Source organism: Delphinapterus leucas, chromosome 14, assembly GCF_059928025.1.
Source record: "Delphinapterus leucas isolate spDelLeu-1000000601 "Yukka" chromosome 14, BTC_Dleu_Yukka2, whole genome shotgun sequence".
NCBI classification, from domain to species: domain Eukaryota; kingdom Metazoa; phylum Chordata; class Mammalia; order Artiodactyla; family Monodontidae; genus Delphinapterus; species Delphinapterus leucas.
In genome coordinates this window covers 44,402,861-44,427,218 of record NC_143142.1, presented here as the reverse complement: position 1 = coordinate 44,427,218, position 24,358 = coordinate 44,402,861, and positions in this window count along the sequence as shown.

Genomic DNA, 24,358 nt, shown 5'->3' with positions numbered 1-24,358 from the left:
TTGGAGGATCCTTAGATAAATAATGAAAGTAAGGAGGCCTGGTGAGTTATAAAATAGTAATCTTGCCCAAGTCAAACATCTAGGCAATAGGAGTGAAGGTTTGTAACCATTACATTACCCAGGCTTCTGTACATATGCTACATTCCTCATATGGAGCTCAGCTGACTCTTCCATACATGTTATGGAAATAACATAGTTGAAATAGTTGATTTTGAAAACTTCCTCCAGTTTTAAAAAATGTTCTACTTTCCAGGTATCTTTGGGTTGAGTGGCACCATCCTGCATGGACAAGACACTGTGGATACTGATAATAAGGTACAATGAGGCTTCACTAACCTCTGAGTAGAACTCTTCACCAGTGCCCATCTATCTACAGGCAAGGAGAAAGACTGTGAGGCAAGCTTCCAAAATGATTGAGAAAGCACTCCAAAACAATAATAAATCTGTTATATTAACAAAATTGTAAACTGTAACTGAATCTCTTTTTTTTTTTAATGTAGCATTCATGGACAAGTATAACATTCTCTTCCCTAGTTCATATATATGAGATCTTTTGCAACATGAGGTCAAATGTCTATGTTATGTACTGAGAACAATAAGACATAATTTACTGTCGTTTTCTGGGTCTTGGTTGAGGCATAGGGTAAGAACCATTGGCCTCTTTGGCACTGATGTGGAAATTGTTCTTTCCTCAGTTGAAAGCCACTCATACATGTGAGAAGGTACAGTTTTTTATTTGATCCCCTCTCTTCATTCACATATCTTTGCAAACTTTGGTAAGCATCCAATTATTCTTAATACTTGAAAATACATACTTAGAGAATAGCCTGAAACCATGTATTTTCTTATGAAAAAATAGCAACCAGAATAGTTTGTTACCATTGAAAACTTTTAAATATTTAGTAATATTCTAAACCACAGATATTATGGTTATTCAGTCTAACACAAAAGGAAAGTCAATAAGAGGCTAACTTGTCCCTGACTTCCTAGTTAAGAAAACAAAACCAAAAGACATTGATGCTGAAACATGGTATGTATTGGAGAAGTTAAAGACATAAACTGAGCTTGTAGATTTTTTTTCTTCTTTTTCACAGAGGTAATTCAAATACAGAAAGATTGTTTATGAGAGAGAACCTAACTGCAATTGAAATAAATGATCTCGGTAACACAAGGTAAAAACTATTCATTTATTTAATGCATTTCAATCAACTCAAGTTCAGCTCTAGATTTTTTTTCTTGAAAAATATTTGACATTCCTTCTTGCAAAAAATGTGATGTTAAAAACAAGGCTTTTTTAGGGATCTATTGTTCAAGCAAAGATAATCTAGTAAACAACAACAAAAAAATGATATGCAAAATTTAGTGACAAAATACTTTTTCATATTTTCTTCCTAACTATGTCGATATTTTTGTGGAACCATAAACAGTCTGTTAGCTATATTAATCTTTCATGAGTTCTGAAGCCAGTTAACTTCACTCCCCAAATCTGAGGTTTAATATAAAGTTACTGAAAATGTTAATCAAGGAGAATATCATAGAGAAGTACAGTGTAATACCATTTGTTCTAATATTCAAAAACAAATTTAAATTTCTGCTTCCTTCAAAAGGCTCAATACCAGGCAGGATACCTGGTTTATCAAAGATATAAAATAATGTTGAAAGAAATTAATATACTGTGAAAATATAAGCTCCCTTAACCCTCACAACTATAAGATGAAGTAGGTTCTATCATTACCTTGCTTTTACAAATGAAGAGATTGAGATCCACGGATCAAACATCCCATGTAGTAGGCTTTTGATTTGAACTGAAGTAGTCTGACCCCAGAGTCTATTCCCTTAACCACTATTTTTTCTTGAAGGTGCATTGGCCTTGCAGCCACTTTCAAATTATACGTGATTTTACCTTGAGCTCTAAGAGTATGTTTGGAGCTTTCTTTTTGACAAAAAAGACAGAAAATAATTCATAATCTCCCTCAGTAAAATATCACTTTAACATGACACATTTTGCGTACAGTCTTAGACAAACAGTGACGTCAGCCAAGTTTGCCTTCAAACTTCTCAGTGAGCAAGCTCTGTTCCCTCTCACCCACCCTTGTGGAACTATTTCCAGGTGGCTAGTGCCCTCATGCTTCCCTCCTACTTCTGAGACATACCTTTCTACCTCTCCCACCCCCAAACCCTCACACACCAAGAACTACACACAAGCCTTGCCCCCCTGACCAGTCACCACTCTCAGTGCTGCTGTCCTCCCCAGAGAACAAGAGCCATATCTAGGAAACTCAGAGGCTGTTTGCATGGAGTGAGATTGAGAGGGATAGATACACTAACCATGGCCCAGAGTTAATGGACAGCATTAAAAATCATGGGAAGAAATTACCAGAAAATATATTTGGGCTCAAAAGAAGAATAAATGTCTAAACCAGGGCTGACAGCAGGGGAACGAGCTGTCTCTGAAACAGCAAAACACCCTGTCACTAAAGGCATCCAAACAGCAGCTTGACCACCACGTGTAAAAAGAACTCAAGCATTTAAAGTGAGCCTAGGTTACATGACTTTTGAGGCCCTTTCCAGACTTGAATGCCTCTTCTAGGTAGCTGAAGGATTTTTTTCCCATTATGGAAATTGTCACTTGTGACTGGTCCCACAAAAAATCACAGAAAATGTGAGTTTTCAAAATTGGAAGAAAAAATTTTTTAAATCTATGAAAAAGAAAAAGGAACCAAATCTTAGCACCTTACAATGCCAAAGTTGAGAGAAATAAGTTGGAAACAGTTCAGTGAGGCTTTCCTGGCCATTCATGTTGTTTTATAGTCTGGCAAAGTTATAAAATAATTATGGTAGGTGTTCAAACTATGCTTATTTAAATACTGTTATAGTAGCATACTACATTTTGTAGATAAAAATGGGATCAGATTTTTGCTAGGTATATGACATGATGAAAATAGGACATGGTAGCGCAGTCCCAACACAACCCAGGTTTGTTCAAAACAGTGCTTGCTATTATGGAGAGAGAGAAAAAGGAAGGAAGTTAAATATATCCATTGCTGTGATTATTTTGTTCATAGATTTCTTTAAAACAATACCTAGTCTCAAATATCAAAGGGATTTAAGAGTGGAAGCCTAAATAAATCCAACTTTTCCTTTTTGCTAGTAATTGTTATCAGAAACTAACTTATTTTTGTTTAGATCATGTATCTAGAAAACATGTTGGACTAATTTAGTGAGTAAAGTGCCTTTTACATAGCTTTCGTGAATCATTTACAAAATCTATGACTATATCATTTTTTTCCTAAAATAGAACGATTTTTGCTGATTGGACCTATACTGCCCAATTAGATGGAAGTAAACAACTTATCCAGACATTTTACATTTTAAACAATGTTTTCTCAATTAGTGACTGTTTTACATAATATAAGTTTTGCTTCATTTTTTAAAAACTGAAGATTCGGGCTTCCCTGGTGGCGCAGTGGTTGAGAGTCCGCCTGCCGATGCAGGGGACGCGGGTTCGTGCCCCGGTCTGGGAAGATCCCACATGCCGCGGAGCAGCTGGGCCCATGAGCCGTGGCTGCTGGGCCTGCGCGTCCGGAACCTGTGCTCCGCAACGGGAGAGACCACAACAGTGAGAGGCCTGCGTACCGCAAAAAAAAAAACAAAAACTGAAGATTTGATTGTTTCTCCTAATAACCACATAAACTCTTTAAAGAAACCCTTTTAATTTTTTAACAAACCAAAAATTTAACTGGCAATTATATATATATATAGTAAAATGTATATTTCAATATTGTAATGTATAGTATATATAATATAGAATATGTATGATGATTATAATATACAATAGTATAATTATAGTATTTATATTATATTATATATATATCATAAAAATAGATGAAGTTATAGAAATAGTAATTGCTGTCCAGAAATATATTATCAATTTGAATATCTGAATTCCCTTTACAGCCTGTGGGAGCAATGGGCTACTCGACAAGTGATACTCTAAGTCTCATTCTTAATATGTTTACTCAAAGAAGCCTTTTCAGATCTTCCAGAACTCCTAAATGGGGTTATGGCTCCAGATTATACATCTGTAGCACCCTTTATTTCCCATTTCCCATCATCAAACGTATTTTACCAAATACTTTCTTCCCAGCTAGGCAGTAAGGGCCATGAGAGCAGAGGACTTGGCTGTCTTGTGCTTCACTCACCCCCAATACTTCCTATAATGCCTGGCTCAGAGCACACACTCAACAGAGTTTTGGTGAATTCATGCCTGACTAAGGCATGTCTTGGGCAGCATGGAGATGAAGAGAAAGGGCATTCTGTATTCCAATTAAGTATTTTACAGTCTTGGTAATAAAAAAAAAATTGTTCAAATAAAAGTAAGCTAAAAGCTATGTACCTAGTTAGGGTCCACTCTATATACTACCCCACAAGTAGGGAGAAAGAAAATTCCAATATGTCAAAGAAAAAAATAAATGTCCCCTGTCATAACTACAATCCCAATATTTGGAGAATATGTTGATAAAACTGTATGTAATTAGAATGTCTCATGGTATCAAACCTCAGGAAATACTTCTTGACATTTTTGTTTTCACTCAAAACTTTTTATGCTACTCTTTGCAGTAACAAAAGAAAATTTCTCTAAGCTCACAGAAGAGTTTTGAGCAATAGTAATCCAGAGGAAACATGATGTTCTCTATAATCTTGGCAAAAATCTCAATAACCTTCCCCTAGTACTTTGGAATAAAAAATTGTGTAGATGCTTTCTCTTCCAACTGTCATTATAAAGTAACTAGTGACCTTTCCTGTTATACTCACAATCATTAATGAGCTAGGTAGCAAACACAAAAATATTCATATGCATCTTTCCCTGAATCTTGTTAATATAAGCTATATCTGGTGCTCAAATTCTTATGTATAATCGGGATTCCCTGATACTAAATGTGCTGAGTGACAACAGCAGTTTCTCGGCTTCATTCACATAGCATTTGATCAACATCCTCTCTAAAAGTCACCTTTCCCTTGCACAGTCGCCGTGTCTTTCAATCTGCAAACAGAATTCATTGATTCAGCAAAAGTGCATTGAATGTCTTCTATGTACCAGGCACTCTGTTAAGCCTCGAAGCTTAAAAAAAAAAAATGAATAAGGCAAGGTCAGTGGTATATCACACAGAAAGACATAAATATATAATTTCAGTACAATACAATAAATGCCATGATTGAGGCATTTGTGGCATTTAAGGGATAACAGCAATCTGAAGGAAAGAGATGCTTTTTCTAAGAGGATTTTTAGTTTTCTGCCTCCATAAATACTTCTGATATGATGTAGTTAATTTTTTATGGGGAAAAAAAGATATGATTTTCCATATGTTGTTTGCTTATTCATGAAGAAAACTTCATGCACACTCAAACAATTTGTAATTCCTTTCTCTAACAATCAGGGTTTGGAAATTTTCATTCCACCCTGGCAACCTCAGCCAGAGCCAGTTCTCATCCTCTCCTAGCTTCCCTCTTCCCTAGCAGGCAGGAATGTTGAGAATTGGGTACACAATGACTCAGCTCCCTTTTGATTAAACTTGCGCTGGTCCATGCTAGCCTACTGTCAGCTCCATTGTTTGCTCTATTTCAGCTCCATTTTTATAAGTCCAAGACAACCTATGAAAAGCCAGGGCTGTCATTTTGAGCAGCTTCCTTTGAAATCTCTCTCATGTGTGCGCTTCCTGGTCTCTAAACATTAGTTACACACTCAGATTCTCCTTTTTCCCTTTCTCTTTTCTATGGACGACATCTGTCATGACTTCTAATCTGTAATCTCTAAAAAACATTGATCCTGTGATTGCACTGTGTAATCCTCAGATGACACTGGACTAAAACCAAAACAAACAAACAAAATAAGCAAAGGAAAGGTGCTTCCAGTTACAGGAAGTAATATGTCCACAATCACTGAGGTATAGATATTGGACTTTTGGAAATAGAAGTTTAGTAAGAGTAAAATCTGTATTGATGGCTGCCTTAAAATTGGCTTGGTGACTAGATATGTGTCCAGACAAATGACTTAAGCTCTATAAAAGATATAATAATACCAGCGCTGTGAAGCCATTGTGAAGATTAAATGAGATACTATACATACAGAGCCACATATACAGATGTTATTCTTTTTATTTATTTTTCATGTATAAAAGACATGCCATGATATTACAACATGGTTTTTTTTGATACATTTACAGTTTTTTGTTTTGTTTTGTTTTGTTTTAATTTAACTTCCACTTGTTATCCAGAATTCCCTTAGCTAGTTAGTGGTTTCGTGGTCACACACTAATTTTACTACATTTCTAATTGTTGTTTAAATCTTTATTTGTTTAAGATAAAAAGCAAGCTAACCCAAAAGTGAAAACCTTTACTTTCTATCTATATGAACACTTCACTTAAGAATATGATAAGCACAGGAATTTGAGTCATTACTTTATTTTGATACATATCTTTACCTATTTGTCCTGAACTTCATATCTTGACCTATTTACCCCACACTCACCCCATTCCCTCAATTTCCTTTTATTTTTCCATATCTCCCATGATACAGTGTCCTATTATATGTCTTTCCAACAGAAAATCACAATCCACACTGTATTTTCATTCCTTCTACTATGAATGATTGCTTCATTCATCAAAAAACTATGTATTTAGTAGCTATTATAAGTCAGGCACTATTCAGGTGTTAGAGACAAAACAAAAGCCTCAGCCTTCCTGAAACACATACTGTAAGTCCCCTATATATGAACGAGTTCTGTTCTGAGAGTGTGTTCATTACGTCCAATTTGTTCTTTAAGTCCAACAAAGTTAGCGTAGGTATCCAACTAAAACAATCGTCTATATAGTACTGTACTGTAATAGGTTTATAATACTTTTCACACAAATAATACATAAAAAAAAACACAAACACAAAAAAATAAATCTTACAGTACAGTACCTTGAAAAGTACAGTAGTACAGGACAACACTGGCTTAAAGGAGCTGGCACTGAGTGAACAGGCAAGAAGAATTACTGACTGGAGGAGGAAGGGGAGGTGGGAGATGGTAACCCTGAAGGATCATCAGCAATAGGAGATGGAGGGCAAGCTGCAATTTCATTCACTCCTGATGTTGATGGCAGAGGTTCTGGGCTTGAAATAAAGATACAGTACTTCTGTACTCTATACAGTACTGTACAGTAAAGTACACAAAAGCACAACCACTTGTAGAGGATGCACACACGTGACAATGTATGCCAGACATATGAACTTACTTACGAGATTGGATATGCGAACGCACATTTGACTCTTTGAAAGTTTGCAACTTGAAGGTTCATATGTAGGGAACTTATTGTATTTTAATGGAGGAGAAAGACAATAAACCAAGAACAAAATTATTGAATAATATCAGGTACTGCTAAGTGCTATACATAACAATAACAAAGACTTGGTTAGTGACATATATTAAGACCCAGAGAGGGATTGTTTATCAAAGAGTATTCCTTTTTAACATATATGTTTTTAACTTCATATGTATGTAATCAGAACCAGATTTTGGATTTAGTTAACTCAATGCTCATGAACAAGGTATGTTCTCATCTTAATGCAATGGCTGGCTTGAGTCTAAGGTAATGCAGGCCTTAGTAAAAACATGTTCACATTTTATACCCACTTAAACTTCTAATTATTAACAAAAGATGTATATAACCAAGCTATTAATTTTAAGTGGTACAATTAGTTCCTGGCTTGGGAAAAAAAACTTAGATTCTTAGAAAAATGATATTTTAATGTTTAATAAATTAAATTTATGTAGCATTGTTTTTAATTCAGTTCAGATGAGAAGGAACACAATTTTCGAAGTCTTGAAATCCTAATTAAGTATTTCAAAGTCTAACTGTCTACATGTAAGTTGAAAAAAGAGTTTAATTTTTATAAGAATTAGTTCAAGCTGACAAGCCTTTTGATGTACTTAATTATAAAAAAAAATGTCCTATAGTATTTGCAGATAGTGCTGTAGAATTTGTACCTCAATTCTACCATTTGATATCCGTTCAACTTAAGATTTAACATGGTTAAAAAGAAGTAGAAGAAGATGAAGGAGGAGGAGGAGGGTGGGGGAGGATGAGAAGAAGGGGAAGAAAAACAACAGCCGCCAGGGTAGCAAATTAATTGCAACACTTTACTTATAGTTTCAAATTCTCCCAGGAATGGAGTTTCTGGAATTTCCAGGTCAGCACTAATGAGGTAAACCTGCCTGAAATAGTGCTTTCTTTCATTTTGCTAATAACCTCTTCATCCTGCTCCATTTCTATAAAAGCTTTCCATTTTGTATAGTTTTTCAGAGTGCCTTTCTATTTATTAGACAGGGTGCTGTTTGATTCATGAATCATTGAACAAAGTCAATTAGATCTTCAAAGTTCTTGGTTGAATTTTGTTTTTTAACAGATTTGGTGGCAGCAGTGGGATCAAAGGAGACTTCTGGCAGCTTTAGGCACAATAAGAAACACACCTGCAGCACCCTGCAAACGCTTTGAGTTGAGGATTTTTCTGTCCTTCTCACCATTTCCAAGGACTAATGGTAAGTTCCTCTTGGTTTGAGCTCCATTCTCTTTGCATCATGTTCCCAATCTAACTGGCTTTCTTTTACAGAGCAGATCAGCTTGAGCTGGTAGAGGATTCTTCCTGGATCTCAATTAAGCTGGCAGATGGTTCTGCTGGGAGCCAAGCCCCTAGCCTTTCAGAGTGCAATTCCACAGGAATTGGTAGTGGTTATTGGTCAGAGTTGGACTGGGTCTAATTTAAAGACCAGCTGGGGACTGGGATTGCACTGGGTCCAATTTTAGCTATAATGTGTCCAATCTAACAGCTGGACTGGGTCTGATTTAGGCTGGACTGGGTCTGGCAGAATGCCTCAGCTGAATAAAGTTTTATTTAAATGGGGTTCTTTATATTTAAAGAGTTGAGCACGCTGCCTTCTGGCCTACCTGCTTATTTTATGTCTGAGAACTGTGATCCTGAGCTGTTGAAGCTTGTTTTGTGTCCTGAGAGCTTGTCTTGGTAGCTGTCATGTTGGAAGCTCCGAAATATGGCTGAATAGAAATGTGAGTTGCACCCCCATTTGAAGCGAGGTGTGGCTGGACGGAAATGTGGGTTGAACTCCATTTACAGCTGGAGACCTATCAAATTGCTGCCAGACCTCAGGGGAGATTACAGTGGCCATTATGGAAAATGTTCCAAATAGACAAGCTCATTTAAGAAGTGCACTTAAAAGCAAGGGCATCCAAATCAAACGAACAGAATGGGATACCTATTTTAATTAATATGCAGAAGACCACAAAAGATTTTGAAATTCCAAAATAGCTTAATTGAAAGATTCATTGCAAAAGTCTAATAAAACATTTAAGAGATAAAATGTACCTAAAACAAAAAATCTACAATCCAATATTTTAAAGAGTTGGGAATAACTATCTCTGTCTTGCAAAGCCCTGCAGGGCCAAAGGTATAAATCCAGAGCTGTAGAAGTTCAAAGTTTACCTGCATTGGTTTTTGTTTGTTTGTTTGTTTTGTCAATCCCCCAAACTTCACCTATTTCTTTAAAAATGTTTGAAAAGATCCGGAATTTGAAAACAGAATTGTCCTGCACTTGATCTGTCTCTTTCTGATGTAAATTTCCTACCCCCATCTTCTCATCTTCTCTAGGACCTGAGGCATTCTTTGAAATGCAAACTTTAGGAAGAAGTTTCTCATTAGAAGAGAGACAGAGAGAGAGAGACAGAGAGAGAGAGACAGAGAGAGAGAGAGATTGAAAGAGAGAGAGAGAGGGAGAGAGAGAGATTGAAAGAGAGAGAGAGAGAGGGAGAGAGAGAGAGAGAAAGGAGGTATTTGGAAATTGGGCTACTGAGAAATTTTACAAATCGTTCTCATGAATATTAATAATTGCAAGGTCTCTGCATCTGTCTATATGTGTGTGTGTGTGTGTGTGTGTATATATATACATATATATGTGTGTGTGTGTGTGTGTGTGTGTATGTTGTAGATGCGTGATGTTTTTCTACCTTCAGATAATACTGAGACAGGAGATAGCTGGGCCCCAGGCTGAGCAGCTGGAATTTGTCTCCTGTAGACCCTTCAAGATAAAGATAAGGCAGGAGCAGAGAGGAGCTGGGCCCTGCTTGAGTAAAAGATAAGGAGGCCACATGTTTCTCATTCTTGAAGTCAAGGAGACCTCCTAGACCACATATGCTCAGAAAGCATCCTTAGGAGTCAGGGAAGGGTGGGCAGCCCATAATATGTCCTGCCAACCTCCCAGACCCCCTCGTTCTGGAATCAATCTTGGCTAAAAGATGCACTCGCACGTTTGAAAGGCCCGGAGTCAGACCAAATATGGACATGAGCCAGATGGTTTTTCAGAGGGAACCCAGAAAACTGCCCGCTTATAAGTGATTTAAACTACCCCTTTGGCATGTGTCTCTCTCTGAGTTCGCCTGTGTGTCCTTCCACATGTACTTTGCTTCTAATAAATGCTTTACTTGCTTTACTGCCTCTGCCTCTGTCTCTTTGCTGAATTCTTTCTTCAAAGAAGACAAGAACTAAAGTCCTGCTTCAAGCCTGCTGGCCCTTGTGGTCCAGTGGCTAGGATACCGTGCTTTCACTTCTGCAGCCCGGGTTCAATTCCCAGTCAGGGAACTAAGACCCCGCTTCAAGCCACTGCACCCTGCAGCTCCCCGAGATAACCCCTGGCACATTACATTCTCTCAAAAGCTTTAAATGTATATTCACAGTCACTAAGCAACAAGCAAATGATCTCCCTAAGACAAGAACATCAGAAAAGATTCAAAGAGACTAATCAGTTTAAAGATTATCAGTCTGGAACTATTAACTGTGAATGTTACACAGATAATAGGCAAAAACATGATGACCTATGGATACCACACCAAAGATCAACAAACTGTGGAAACTATAGAGTGGTAGCTGAGAGCAGCAGTAATGCCTTAAATTTTGATCACATCTCTCAAGCTGAGAATTTGTTCAAAAGGAAAAATTTGTTTAAAAAATAAAAGAAGAAGAAAAAAGAAACAAAATTCCCAAGGTCAAGTCACTCGCCCCCAGGTCAGAAAACCAAGACTTAATTGCAGTTGCAACTTCTCCCAGGAATGGAATTTCTGAATTTTCTTGTCAGCATTAGTGAGGTAACCTTGTTGGAGACAATTCTTTCTTTTCTTTTGCTAATAACCTCCTTGTCCTGCCATGTTATAAAAGCCTTCCATTTTGTACAGCTCCTGGGAGTGCCTTTCTATTTACTAGATGGGATGTTGCCTGATTCATGAATTGTTGAATAAAACCAATTAGATTTCAGATTTATTTGGTTGAATTTTTTTTTAATAAGAACGTATTTTTAAAAATTAATTAATTAATTTATATTTTGGCTGCGTTGGGTCTTCGTTGTTGCGCATGGACTCTCTCTAGTTGTGGCGAGCAGGTGCTACTCTTTGTTGGTGGTGCGCGGGCTTCTCATCATGGTGGCTTCTCTTGTTGCAGAGCACGGGCTCTAGGTGCGCGGGCTTCAGTAGTTGTGGCTCGTGGGCTCTAGAGCGCAGGCTCAGTAGTTGTGGTGCATGGGATTAGTTGCTCCCTGGCATGTGAGATCTTCCCAGATCAGGGCTCGAACCCGTGTCCCCTGCATTGGCAGGCGGATTCTTAACCACTGCACCACCAGGGAAGTCCCTGAATTTTGTTTTATAACAACATTTGTGTTTGTCTGTTTCTTGGTTTGTTGACATATTTGCCAGGGACTAAAAAAGAGATTTGCATTAGAATTTCATTTAAAAGATGTTTACACTAATAAACATACCTAGCACCTATATTTTGGTTTCTAAATTCCATTCCTCATCACAAGGAACCAGAGATCCTTGAAGAAATGGCTGAGTTTAGGACCAGGTTACAGAAGGTACATTGGCCAGAAAATAATAAATTATACTAAGACATATAAACACACACAAATATATATATATACACACATATACAAATGTACATATATGACTTTTTTTAACACATTTAAGTGATTTGCAAGAAGTTTCTCAAACAAAGCAATATTTCTACCTTTTTTTTAAAAATGCCAGCTTGAAGAGGCTCTCACTAACTAAATCTAGGAAAATGTAAGCACACAGCAAAATAAATAAAGGTAATAATGGTTTACAATCTAATTCCTAATAATAAATATAGAAAAAAAAATGATGGAGTTAGAAAACTCACCATATAGTACCCATTATACTAAAAATTAATTCAGTCAGGAATTATTCATAGATGCCAAGTTTGAGGAAGGGGATGGATTTGAAAATTAATAGCATATCTATATATTCTCAAAGTATCTCATCATAAATTTCTTTTATCAAGGGTAGCCCATTCATTGGAAGAAAATATATTTCTCAGTCAAATTCCCCCAAGAGTGTAAGAATTAAAATAGTCATTAAATGTAAACTAATAAAATTTTGCATAGGTCTATTACTACATTAAATGTGCTAAAGAGTGAATAAATAACAGTTGCATAAAAAGATACACATTTTACAATACAGCAGGAAAATACATATATAATAATAAGCAAAGAATTGATTACATTAAACACAGTTTTGCTAACAAAACCTTGCCTTCAATGTCAAGGTTTCATGTTATGTAAAAAAGAATCACATGGAACTCATTATATTTAGTCAAATTTTCTAAATAGTTGTAAGTGCAAGACTAATGCAACCAGTAAGTTGTCTCTTTATATATAGAAACTTCCTATAGTAAACTTGCTATTTCCATTTTAACTGGTTTCATAGTAACTGGGTCAAATTTAACCAGAAGTGGTATTCAGATGGTTATTTGACATTGATAAGCAGTTCTTAGGGCTTTCCTGGTTTTCCTTCTACTCCTTTGTTCACTGTCTGTCTCTTAGTCTCACCTTCCTCTTCCTTACCTCTAAATGTGAGAAGATCTCAACACTGTCTCAATGCTTCTTTTCTTCTCATTTTCTTACTCTAGTCTCCTCATTATCCATCCTTATTCATACAGGTGACTTCAATTACCACCTACATGGAGATGACACATACATTTTCAACATCATTTTAATTCTCTTTTCTGAGGTCCAATCTTTTAGGTACAGTTGCTTATTTAACAACTCTTCTTGGATCTTCCAAAGGGGTCTTAGTGCCTAACTCCCCCTCATACCAGCTCTTCTTGAAGTGTTTTTATCCCTGTGATTGTTATCATGTCCATCAGTTGCTGTCTCTACTATTAAAAAGACTTCTGATTGGATTGCTCTTACCCACCTGGGCCCCTCTTAATTCCATTCTGCACAGTGAAGCCAGAAACAGAATCGTCTACTCCTGATTAAAATGCTTCCACGACTTTCTAATGCTCTCAGGATGAAGTGGTTCTTATTCCTACACCCCTCTTTTTGCTCCTTTATCTTTTAACCTTTGTTACTCTCTAAATTTTAGACACTTTTCTTGTCAGTCAATTCTACATAATTCCAAGCTCCTTTCCTGTATGGAGACTTTTCATAGGCAGCTCTTTCGTACTGAAATTCCCTCTCCTAATGAGTCTTCAAAACTCAGTTCTAGCATTATGTCCTCGCTTGAGGGATCCCTCACTGATTCCCTTAATGTGATATTTAACTCTCGCAGATTCTCCAAGCACTGTGTACCTTCCCTTTATAGAAATCACAAGATCAATTTAACATATGTGATGATTTGATTGTCTTCCTTCGACTCTAGATTCCAAGCTCCATAAGAGCAGAGAAATGTTTATTGAAATCACTAGTGTGTCTTCGCACACTACAGGGTGCTTAGTGCATGTTAGGCACTCAATAGATACCTACTGAGTAAACGAATGATTGAACGATCCACTTCTCCCCTTCCTGAGCAGTCAACCTCATTTACAAATGTATTAGAATGAGGCCCAAACTGAGAAATTATATGGAAACTGGAGGGGTATCTGGCAGAAAGACTATTGCTAGGGTCATTGAGCCACACTGAATTGAAAAACCATCACATTTTATTTCCGCAAAGGATAATGTCCCCCAAGAGTCTCCTTTTACAAGTAAGGAAATTGCAAGGCTCTAGCCTAGCTGCTATGAGGGCAACCATAATAAGGTTTGCTTTCAGAAAATTTGTAATAATTTAAAATATGATAAGCACCATGCTAAATGTTTATATGCATAATATGATTGAATTCTCCTAACCAATTAAAATTAATCCAGTTTCACAGATAAGAAAACTGTGACACAGGGTTAAATGACTAGCTACTGTTATATAGCTATTAAACTGCATCCAGCTTAGGTTTGCCCAGCTCCCTAACCCCGCTCTTTCAATTACACTAAAATAGTATTTCTATTCATGTCATTCATCTCTGCTCTCTTCAGGTGCCTCCTAAAATATAAACCCGTTTAAACACATTGTCTCATTCAGATGTTACATTTTTCACCAACCCTACATCTAGATTCACCTTTCATTTCTACTCTCTCTCTCAGCTCTTTAATCTGTGCCCTCTGGAACCCAATTCCATTACAAAACACTCCTATGGCATTTACCTTTTCATGGTACCCTGATTAACTGATACCTGAGTCTTGTCAGTGGATATTCCTGGTATCTGCAGACTAGAGAGTGGAGACTTGTCTTTCCCACTTAAGGATAAAGTGTGTGTGTGTGTGTGTGTGTGTGTGTGTGTGTGTGTGTGTGTGTATGGAGGGGGTGCAGAGAGAGAGAAAGGGAAGAAATGGAGAGACTGGACTCGGTGGTGGTGGAAAGATAGCAATCAAGCTATCTTTTTCTATTCGGGAAAGGAGGCTGAAGAATTTGAAACCCAGCAATATTTGATTGAGTCTTATAAAAGAAAAAGAAATGGAGGTAGTAAAATGATATAGGTGGAAGGGATCTTAGGATTCATTTTGTCAGCTCTTTAATTTTCCACATATCACTTGACAAGTTTAAATGAGTAATCCATGGCAGACCTGGGACTCAAAATTTAGATGTGCCAACCAATAAAGGGTTAAAATAATCTTGCAGCTTTTAAAAAATAAAGCTGGATTCAAGATATAATGACCTCTATCTTGAACATCTTCTCTATTTTAGCTGAAATGCTTTCCACATATACTGATTTTTATTTTATTTTATTTTTTTATTAATTAATTATTTATTTTTGGCTGCGTTGGGTCTTCTTTGCTGTACACGGGCTTTCTCTAGTTGCTGCCAGTGGAGGCTACTCTTCTTTGTGGTGCACAGTGTTCTCATTGTGGTGGCTTCTCCTGTTGTGGAGCACAGGCTCTAGGTGCACGGGCTTCAGTAGTTGTGGTGCACGGGCTCAGTAGTTGTGGCACATGGGCTTAGTTGCTCCACCGCATGTGGGATCTTCTTGGACCAAACCCATATCCCCTGCAATGGCAGGCAGATTCTTAACCACTGAGCCACCAGGGAAGCCCATCCACAAATACTGATTTTTAAAATAAATAGATCAGTTTAGTCAAGGTTCATGACACCATCACTTTTGAGATCGAAGGCCCATCATTATGTAAATTTTCATATGCTCATAGAGACACAGACTGATTTGTTGTTGTTGTTGATTTTTACTCTGAATCATCTTAGTATTTAATCAGAGCCACAAAATAATGGAGCAGACTTGACTTAAAAAAGTTTTCTTAATCTGTAAACAAGATACCTTACTCTCTAAAAAAAAATATGAAGATGCTTTTTTTTGAATACTAAAGAGAAAAACCGTGGAATAGTTCAAGTTTATTATTTAGTCCCATATTTTTTTCATTTTAAGAATGAATAGGATATTCTGACCTTCAATTTTAATGATACTGTTGATTAACATGTGATGAACATTAAAATATGATTATAACATTGTTTTGCCTGGGTGGTTATTAGCTAGCACTCATTCACAACTGTGTCCATTCTCTCATATGACTACTTTTGACATAAATAACCTGATATATGAATGAAACTGGAGGAAATCAACTGGCCACACTGGTATTAGGTACACAAACTTGCTTCCCATTTGTAGCAACTGAATGAAATCATTTACCCGTGGCCAGGAAGAGTTTAAAACTACAGGGCTCATATTGTGAAAAGTGATTTTTAGTTAAGGATATTGAATTCTTTAAGCCTTTTCTACTGAGAGGGTTCAATGTGACTCAGTCAATGACACAGCCACCATTAATATCGTCTATTCAATACACAGTGATTTGAGCACTTTCCATTTCAAATGCTGGGGAAAAAAAGAGACACGAGACACAGTCCCTGCACTCCTAAAGCCATAAAAACAAGCCACCCAGGACACTGCAGTATAACACATGTACTAAGAGTAAAAATCGCAAGACACCGAGAGAACCCAGAGAAGGAAAATGCAACTCAGCACGCAGGGAAGAGGGAGAGAGGGGAAGGGAGGGGGTGTTCAGAAGGAAAGCTACATGACTCGGACTCTGCTGCCTTAGGTCATGTAATTTGCTAGCAAGTTTCCAATGTCAGCTGTGACTGGCAGCTAGCTCATCGGAACTGATAGCTGATATAGAAAGAAGGAATTTCTTGGGAATTGCAAGTTAGTAAGATCTAACAGGGTTTCCTTGTGACTCATCATGTTATCTGTGGGTTGAAACAGATAGAAGGGATGTTGAGAGAGGGCTTTGCCCCTGTGACTGTGAGTTTCTCGATTATAGGGCCTGAGCTCATGCATTTTTTAAACCCCTACACAAAGTAGCAAAAAAACCTAAGGAGTGGGGAGAAAAAGTTCAATAAATTTGGTTAGATTAAAACACCATTGCCAGGAAGAACATTTTTTAGCTCTGACCTAATAACCTTATCTGAGCACTTGAGCTTAGCCATCTCTCTCTGACAGCTTGGGGCCAGTCTAGTGAACTGGCTCAAAGAAAGGGGAAATATTGCACTGGGGTGGCTGACTCTCTACTCTGTTTCCTGATACAACATTCAGCAGTGCCTACCTAAAATCAAACCTGATTCAAAATATCTGGATTCAGCTATCTACGGCATTAGCTCAAGGAAGCACATTCTATATACCATTTTATTTTTCTACAGAAAAATGCATATAATTCACCACCAGCTAGTATTTATATCCTGTCATCCTTTTTATTTCTTCTTTTGCACCAAAGTGGTTTTTTTGTTTCCATTCTCATTCTCAGAGACAAAAGTATATTCATTCAAAAACATATTCTTGCATAATTTCAAAGCTATATAAAAGTGTCATTTTAGGACTTCCCTAATGGCGCAGTGGTTGGGAATCCGCCTGCCAGTGCAGGGGACACGGGTTCGAGCCCTGGTCCGGGAGGATCCCGCATGCTGTGGAGCAGCTAATCTCGCGTGCCACAGCTACTGAGCCTGTGCTCTAGAGCCCGCGAGCCACAACTACTGAGCCCACGTGCCACAACTACTGAGGCTCGCATGCGTGGAGCCCATGCCCCACAACAAGAGGGGCCATGGCAGTAAGAAGCCCGTGCACTGCAGTAGGGAGTGGCCCCCGCTTGCCACAACTAGAGAAAGCCCGCACGTAGCGACGAAGACCCAGCGCAGCCATAGATAAATAAATAAATTTATAAAAAAAAAAGTGTCATTTTATCAGATAATGGACTTAGGGCCTTTGGCCAGATGTACTCATCAACAAATATTAAAATAGCCGTTGCGTCTTCAAACCTTGTTTATAAGTTATTTATACATTTACTTAGGACTTAGATTTATTATGGGAATTATTTTTTATCTGGAAGGTACTTATGAGATTATTTGGCCAAACCCTTTATTTTACCAATGAGGAAATTAAGGTCTAAAGATATGTGGTAATTATCCCAGGTTCCTATATTTAGAAGAGATGTGAGACCAGAGAGATTTCTGTACCCACCGTGATTATGCGCCTGCCACTACGCCCATGTAAGTAAAAGCCAACTCTAATTTCCTTTTCCTTAAAATAGATATGATCAGTTCTGCTAGAGTGATTGTTTTGTTTTGTTTTGTTTTAAAGGGCTTCAAATGCTTGGCTTTTTAAATTATTTGTTTGTTTGTTTATTTATTTTTGGCTGTGTTGGGTCTTCATTTCTGTGCAAGGGCTTTCTCTAGTTGTGGCAAGCAGAGGCCACTCTTCATCGCAGTGCGCGGGCCTCTCACTGTCGCAGCCTCTCTTGTTGCGGAGCACAGGCTCCAGAGGCACAGGCTCAGTAGTTGTGGCTCACGGGCCTAGTTGCTCCGTGGCATGTGGGATCTTCCCAGACCATGGCTTGAACCCGTGTCCCCTGAATTAGCAGGCAGATTCTCAACCACTGCGCCACCAGGGAAGCCCTAAAGTGATTGTTTTGAAAACACAAATTTGTCCCATTGCAAATGACATATGAAGGAACAATTTGGGCATAGCACAAATTTCATGTTTGCTTATATATGATTTAATCCACGAGATGTGCTAGTTGACTGAAGAAATAAACACCTGGCTAAACTGACCCACACAGGAATACACAAAATGCATACATTTCAAACATCTTCCAATTTCCTCAGTCCACCGTGTATCTTATGAGCCGTGTCCATAGGTGGTAGATGGAATAGGTCTCCAAAGGTACCATGTCTGAATCCCTGAAGTTTGTGAATATATTATGTTACATGATGAAAAGGACTTTGCAGATGTACTGGAGGTTACTAATCACTGACCTGAAGTAATGAGGATTATCCTCGATTATCTAGGTGGACCTAATCTAATCCCATGAGCCCTAAAAGCAGAGAACTTTCCCTGGCTAGAGCCAGACATGAAGCAGAAAAATGAGTCAGAGACATCCCAAGCATTGGGAGGGTTTGACACATGCAAGGACTAGAGAGACCCCTCTAGTAGCTGAGGGCTTCAGCTTACAGCCACCAAGGGAATGGGAACCTCAACCTATATTCCTCAGGAACGGAATTCTGCAGCAATTGGAAGTGGATTCTTCTCCAAAGCCTCCGCAAGGAACATGGCCTCACTAACACCTTGATTTTGAAACCAGCTAAGTCTGTGCCCATACTTCTAACTCATGGAAACTGCCAAATCTGTGATAATTTTTATGGTTGCAAAAGGGAAAACTAATACACCTCTCACATCTGGCGTTACAATTTTCCCTCCGATTTCAGATAACTTTCCTTAAAGCATTTTACAATAGCTCACAAATTGCAACCTTTCAGATATCCACTTCTACAAGCAAACTTCAGGTCTTTTTCAAGGAAAAATGTCATATTTACAGATTATTTATATATTTCTTAATCACTTAACACATGTAAAAGGACGACCATTTTTAGCAGGTTCTTATCTTTTTGTATGTGTCACCCACAGGATTTTAATTACATATGCATCACACATATACACGAGAATACTCAATGATGAGTAACTCAAAGGGCTTGGTGAGGACTTGGGCTTATAGAGCATTTTAGCAAAGAACAATCCTTTGTAGAGAAGTGGCAAGACAAAGGAAAGGAACTTGGAGCAGCTAGAAGGAGCAAATTGTAGGAAGGCAAATAAAGGGGGAACTAATAGTAGAAAAGGACTAGTTTTAGCAAGGCTTGTTTGTAGGTTCCTCTGGTGCCATCTCCATGCTGGTAAGGGTCTAGAGTAGTCTCTTCCTGGTGGAGATGGGATGGGGATAGCTTTACAAATTTATGTCCTGCTTTTAAGCAAATAGGGGGAGGGCAGAGAACTTTTCTTGTATCTGCTTCTTTTCAGTTGCTTTCAGCTCACAGTAATCCTTATGCTAAGGTGGCATATTTTGGGGTGACAAATTCTCCTACCCTTCAGGTTCTTCTAGGTTGTGGGAAATGGGTCTATTGGCTCTAATCTAATGTTATACAGAACTAATTTCAGGACATAAAGTCTCCTGACATGTAAAGAGCTTTGTAGATGCTTCTCCTTTGAAGTGACATACTTTTATACTCCATGTCTCCTTGAAAATGCCCACTTACCCTTCAGATATCTGCTAAGATAGTATATCTCAGGAGAAGCTGTATTTCATCGTACAAGTAAGTGTTTAGGTTACTTCTGTGGGCGTCTATGATACCCTATGCTATCCATATAATGACTCAGTCACATTTTAGCTGTCCTTTTGGTTTCCTATATCCCTGAAGGATTATAAACTTTAAGGAGGAGGATAACACATCTGTTTTATTTTTCCATATTTGTATATAAACCCTCTAGCTTAGTGCTTAACACATAACAGATATGTGATTGATACATGTTAAATAAAAATTGAATACATGGTTGAAAATACCAAAAACAGACCAATGCCATGTTTGTTCCTATATTGTCACAACATGGATAGCTGAGCAGATAGACTACTGTTTCTCTTAAATTACTGGAGCCATTTGTGCTAAAGTCCTTTTAATGCAGATTTTAGATTATTTCCTCAAATATGTACATCTAACTTGAGTAATATCCATGTGGGACTTTGACCTACAGTGTGGAGCAAAATAATCATTGAGAGATAGAACATATAATTGGAAATGTTCCTTATCTCTTTAGGTCAGAATTCAAGTATACTGTTTTCTGAAGCTTTATAATTGCTAAGCATTGTTTAGAGAAAAAATTAGTTCCTTAATTTGGTTTAGGAGTTCCTCTAAGGTGGCTATGATGATAATGAGGCAGACCTCAATTTATGAGCAATCTAGGCAGGATTGCTTACTCAACCTGCAAATTACTTGCAAAATATATGAAATGTTTAGAGCTCAAGTTGAAAATATGGTATTAAAAATGTTTCTGGGGTCACATTAAAAAAGACTGAGTAGTTTTAAAAATCTGTTGGCCTGGTGGTTTGTTGCAGGAGAGAAAAGTCAGATAAACTGGTGTTTCGCAAGTAGTTTTTCAAGTCCAAGTGACCACAGGCTAGAAGCTAGAGGAAAATGTAGCACATTGTGAAAGATTGAATAGTCCAAGCTTTCTACTCCCATAGTATATTTCAGCAGTATTCTCAAAAGATGTCTATGGGAGTTAATCCTATTTGTATTAATTATATCTTCAGTGGGTCAGGAATGACAACTCCTTGGCAGTCAACAGTGAGAATGAAAGACGGGCAACAGAAGAAAGGACCCTTCTCCTTAGAAGATTTATAAACTATTAGAGACAGAACAAGAGCCTAAGGAAATGACCAGTCATGGCTAAAAGCTAATCCATGTGGCAAGATTCAAGCGATCTCAGGCTTGAGAGAAGAGAACCAGAACACGGAGGACTGGATTACTCAGAAAGAACACTCTTCTGAGAGATCTCTTTGCTCAGATAAAAACCATGAAGCCAGTGGTTTGTGACTTGGGCACCTGTTCACTGAGAACCCAAGTGAGCCAGTTAGCTTACTTTGCATACACCAAACAACCGGCAGCTCGTAAAAACTTTCAGCCTTTACTGACCTTGATTAGAATTCAGGCTAGAGCCAAGGAAAGAAAAGTGAGGTTTCTGCTTTCCAATTCTCTGTTGCACTCATTTTCTCTAGATCCTGGCTGTGGGCAAAGTTCTGCTTAACCACGGAGTACAGGAAATAAATGCAACCTTGTAGGTATGTAATAGCCATAACCATGAAAGAGGGCAAACACACTTATACCTGCAAGTAAATAGAGTTGCACAGATGGTACAAGAGAACCTTTCTATAGGTCTTGAGCTAGACCTCATTACTCTCTGCTTCATGTAATGGCCCAGTGCAGTAACTGTGGACCATCACACTGCACAGATGGAAGAGAGAGTTAGACGGCTATTGAACATGTGAATTTTCCCAGTGTGTCACAATTACAGAAACATCTGTGCTAAATATTTTCAAGCTGATCCACTATAAAAATTGGCAATGTTCAATAGCACTCGATGCCTTCCCTTTCCCTAGTGGGAAAGCTGTCTAATGATTGCATTTGGGACTACAGCATAAGGCATGTACCTATGCTGATTGCTTGATGTTTAAAGGGGCCTCATTTGCATTATGCTGTTTGCAATGTGCTTTCCTTATTCCTCAGCCTTTCTTTTTTGCTTGCAAATATAAACTGAAAGGGAAATCAAACTGTTTGCTGCACTTGTCATTGAAATGTTTCCCAGGGCTCAGTTAATGGAATGGCCTGGGCGGGGGCAAGGAAAAGGGGAGAGCAGTAAAGTCTCTTGACAGTAATTGTAGATTGTGTTGCCTGTTAATTCTGATTATACTAAAATGGATGATTGGCTGCCTCATCATTTGCTCACAAACATGTTACTTCATCCTAGGAATCTACTAATCAAAGCAAGGCTCACAGCATTTTTTGCCTATATGAATTCTACCTTCAAGAAGATGGCAATCTTTGTCAGTGTCCTGAAAACTTTAATGTGCATATGAATTGCCTGGGATTCTTGTAGGATGAAGTTTCTGATTCAGTAAATCTGGGAAGGGACCCAAGATTCTGCATTTCTAACCAGCTCCTACATGGTACACATGCTGTTGGTTTAAAGACCACATTTTACATGACAAGGTTTTAGGCTCTGAGAATGCAGGATGAAAATAGTAGATGCATTATTTGCTCTTTTCACTGATCAGGAATTTCAAATTTTCCTAGTAAATACGTTAAACAAAAAGCAAGATAAAAATTATCTGGGATTCCCATCTTGCTATAATGTCAATTTCCAATGTGTTGCAAATTTCCATTTACTCATCAAACATCATTTTACATACATGTATTGTGCACCTACTAAATGTTACCCTTCTTTGGAACTCAGAGTCAGTTGAAGAAGACAGATATGTAAGGAAATCATTGCAGTACATCTGGAAAGGGCAATAAAAAGAGTAGCAACAAGGAAAGGACAGGGGATGAATTTGGGAATCAAAGAGAACTGGCCACCCCATATACAGAGGATGTGACTCTGTACTAGTTAATTACTCCAAGACTAAGTTTCTCCATCAGTAAAATGGACATAATAACCTTATTCTTAGAGTAATTGTGTTGAAAATACATGGCATGGTACTTACCGCATCATAATTATGTACTAAAAATTAGCCTGCTTCCCTTTTTTGATATATGAAAACAAAACAAACAAAACAAAGCAAAAAAACTACCAGTAGTGCAAAGATGACAGTTGCTATAAAAATAAATGACTTCATCTCTAAGGAACTTACAATTTAATGGAACAGATAAAAAGAAGAGCACAGGTGACTATTAAGGTGTTATGCAAGGTAGAATGTGATAAATTCTATAAAATAAATATTAATGGAGTGCTATGGAAATAAAGTGAATTGACTTTTGTGGGATTTAAGTTGCGACAGAAAGGATGGGTAGGCTCAGAGAAGGCTGTGGGAGAAAAAGAGCATTTCCTTTACAGAGGATGACAAAAAAAAAAAAAGCACTTGTGGAAAATGTTTTAGCTGGAGGGTAAGCTTTGTTGAATGGAAGTAGTAGGAGGTGAGGATGTAGAGGGAATGTGGGATAGAGCTTGGGAGTTGGAAATGTATTGCATGGGCTGTGGTAACTTGGTGAGACTCATTTAGAACGAAGTAGATTTAATACATGTGTTAAATCTGGCAGCATTGTGTGTAACAAAGAGTCAAAAGGAGAGACTCTGGAAGAGACGTAAGTTAAGAAACAATGGCACTTGTTGAAGTTGGAGAAGGGGAAAGGCCAGTTGCGGTAGAATTGAAAAGGAAGACAGCAGGTGTAAGGGAGAGAGGTCAAGGGCAGGATCTGGGGACTTATTGGAATGTAAAAAGTTGGACAAAACTTCAATTTTCCTGAGAGGTGACTAGCAGTACAGTTGTATGATTTTTAAGATATAATACAGTTAGGAGAATGGATGGATCATTGATAACAGCAATGAAATGCCCAGTGTAATTGCAGAACTAGAGCTTAACATGGATAAGCTGAAGTTCAAACCAGATCAAAAGAAGACCTAAGACATTTCCTTAGGGAAGACATCCATGTGTATATAGGTAACTGTGGAGATAGGGCAGCTGAATGAAAGAAAAGATACTAGTGATGAGACAAGAGATAAGAGAAACACTTACAGGTGGGAGAATTTTAGGAAAGTATACTGTAAGTGAAAGCAGGTAAGCAGAAGATTTAAGAGTTAGTGATGGGTAGAGGTAGTGACAGATCCGGAATTAAGCCAACCGTTTAGTTGATAGGACAAAACAAGGGGACTGTTTTAAGGCTGTATGTGCATAGCATGGAGTTGTTACTTAGAAGGTATATGTATTCAAGGTGGCTTTGGTAGCTGTTAAGGATTTCAAAGGGTGTACAGTAAGTCCCCAACACACGACCTTCAAGTAGCAAACTTTCAAAGATGCAAACGTGGAGCTTACTAATGAAGACCTGATGGAATTAGAGGTTCAGAGTAAGGATGAAAAAGGGCAAGAGGAAGAAGAAGTAACTGAAGAAC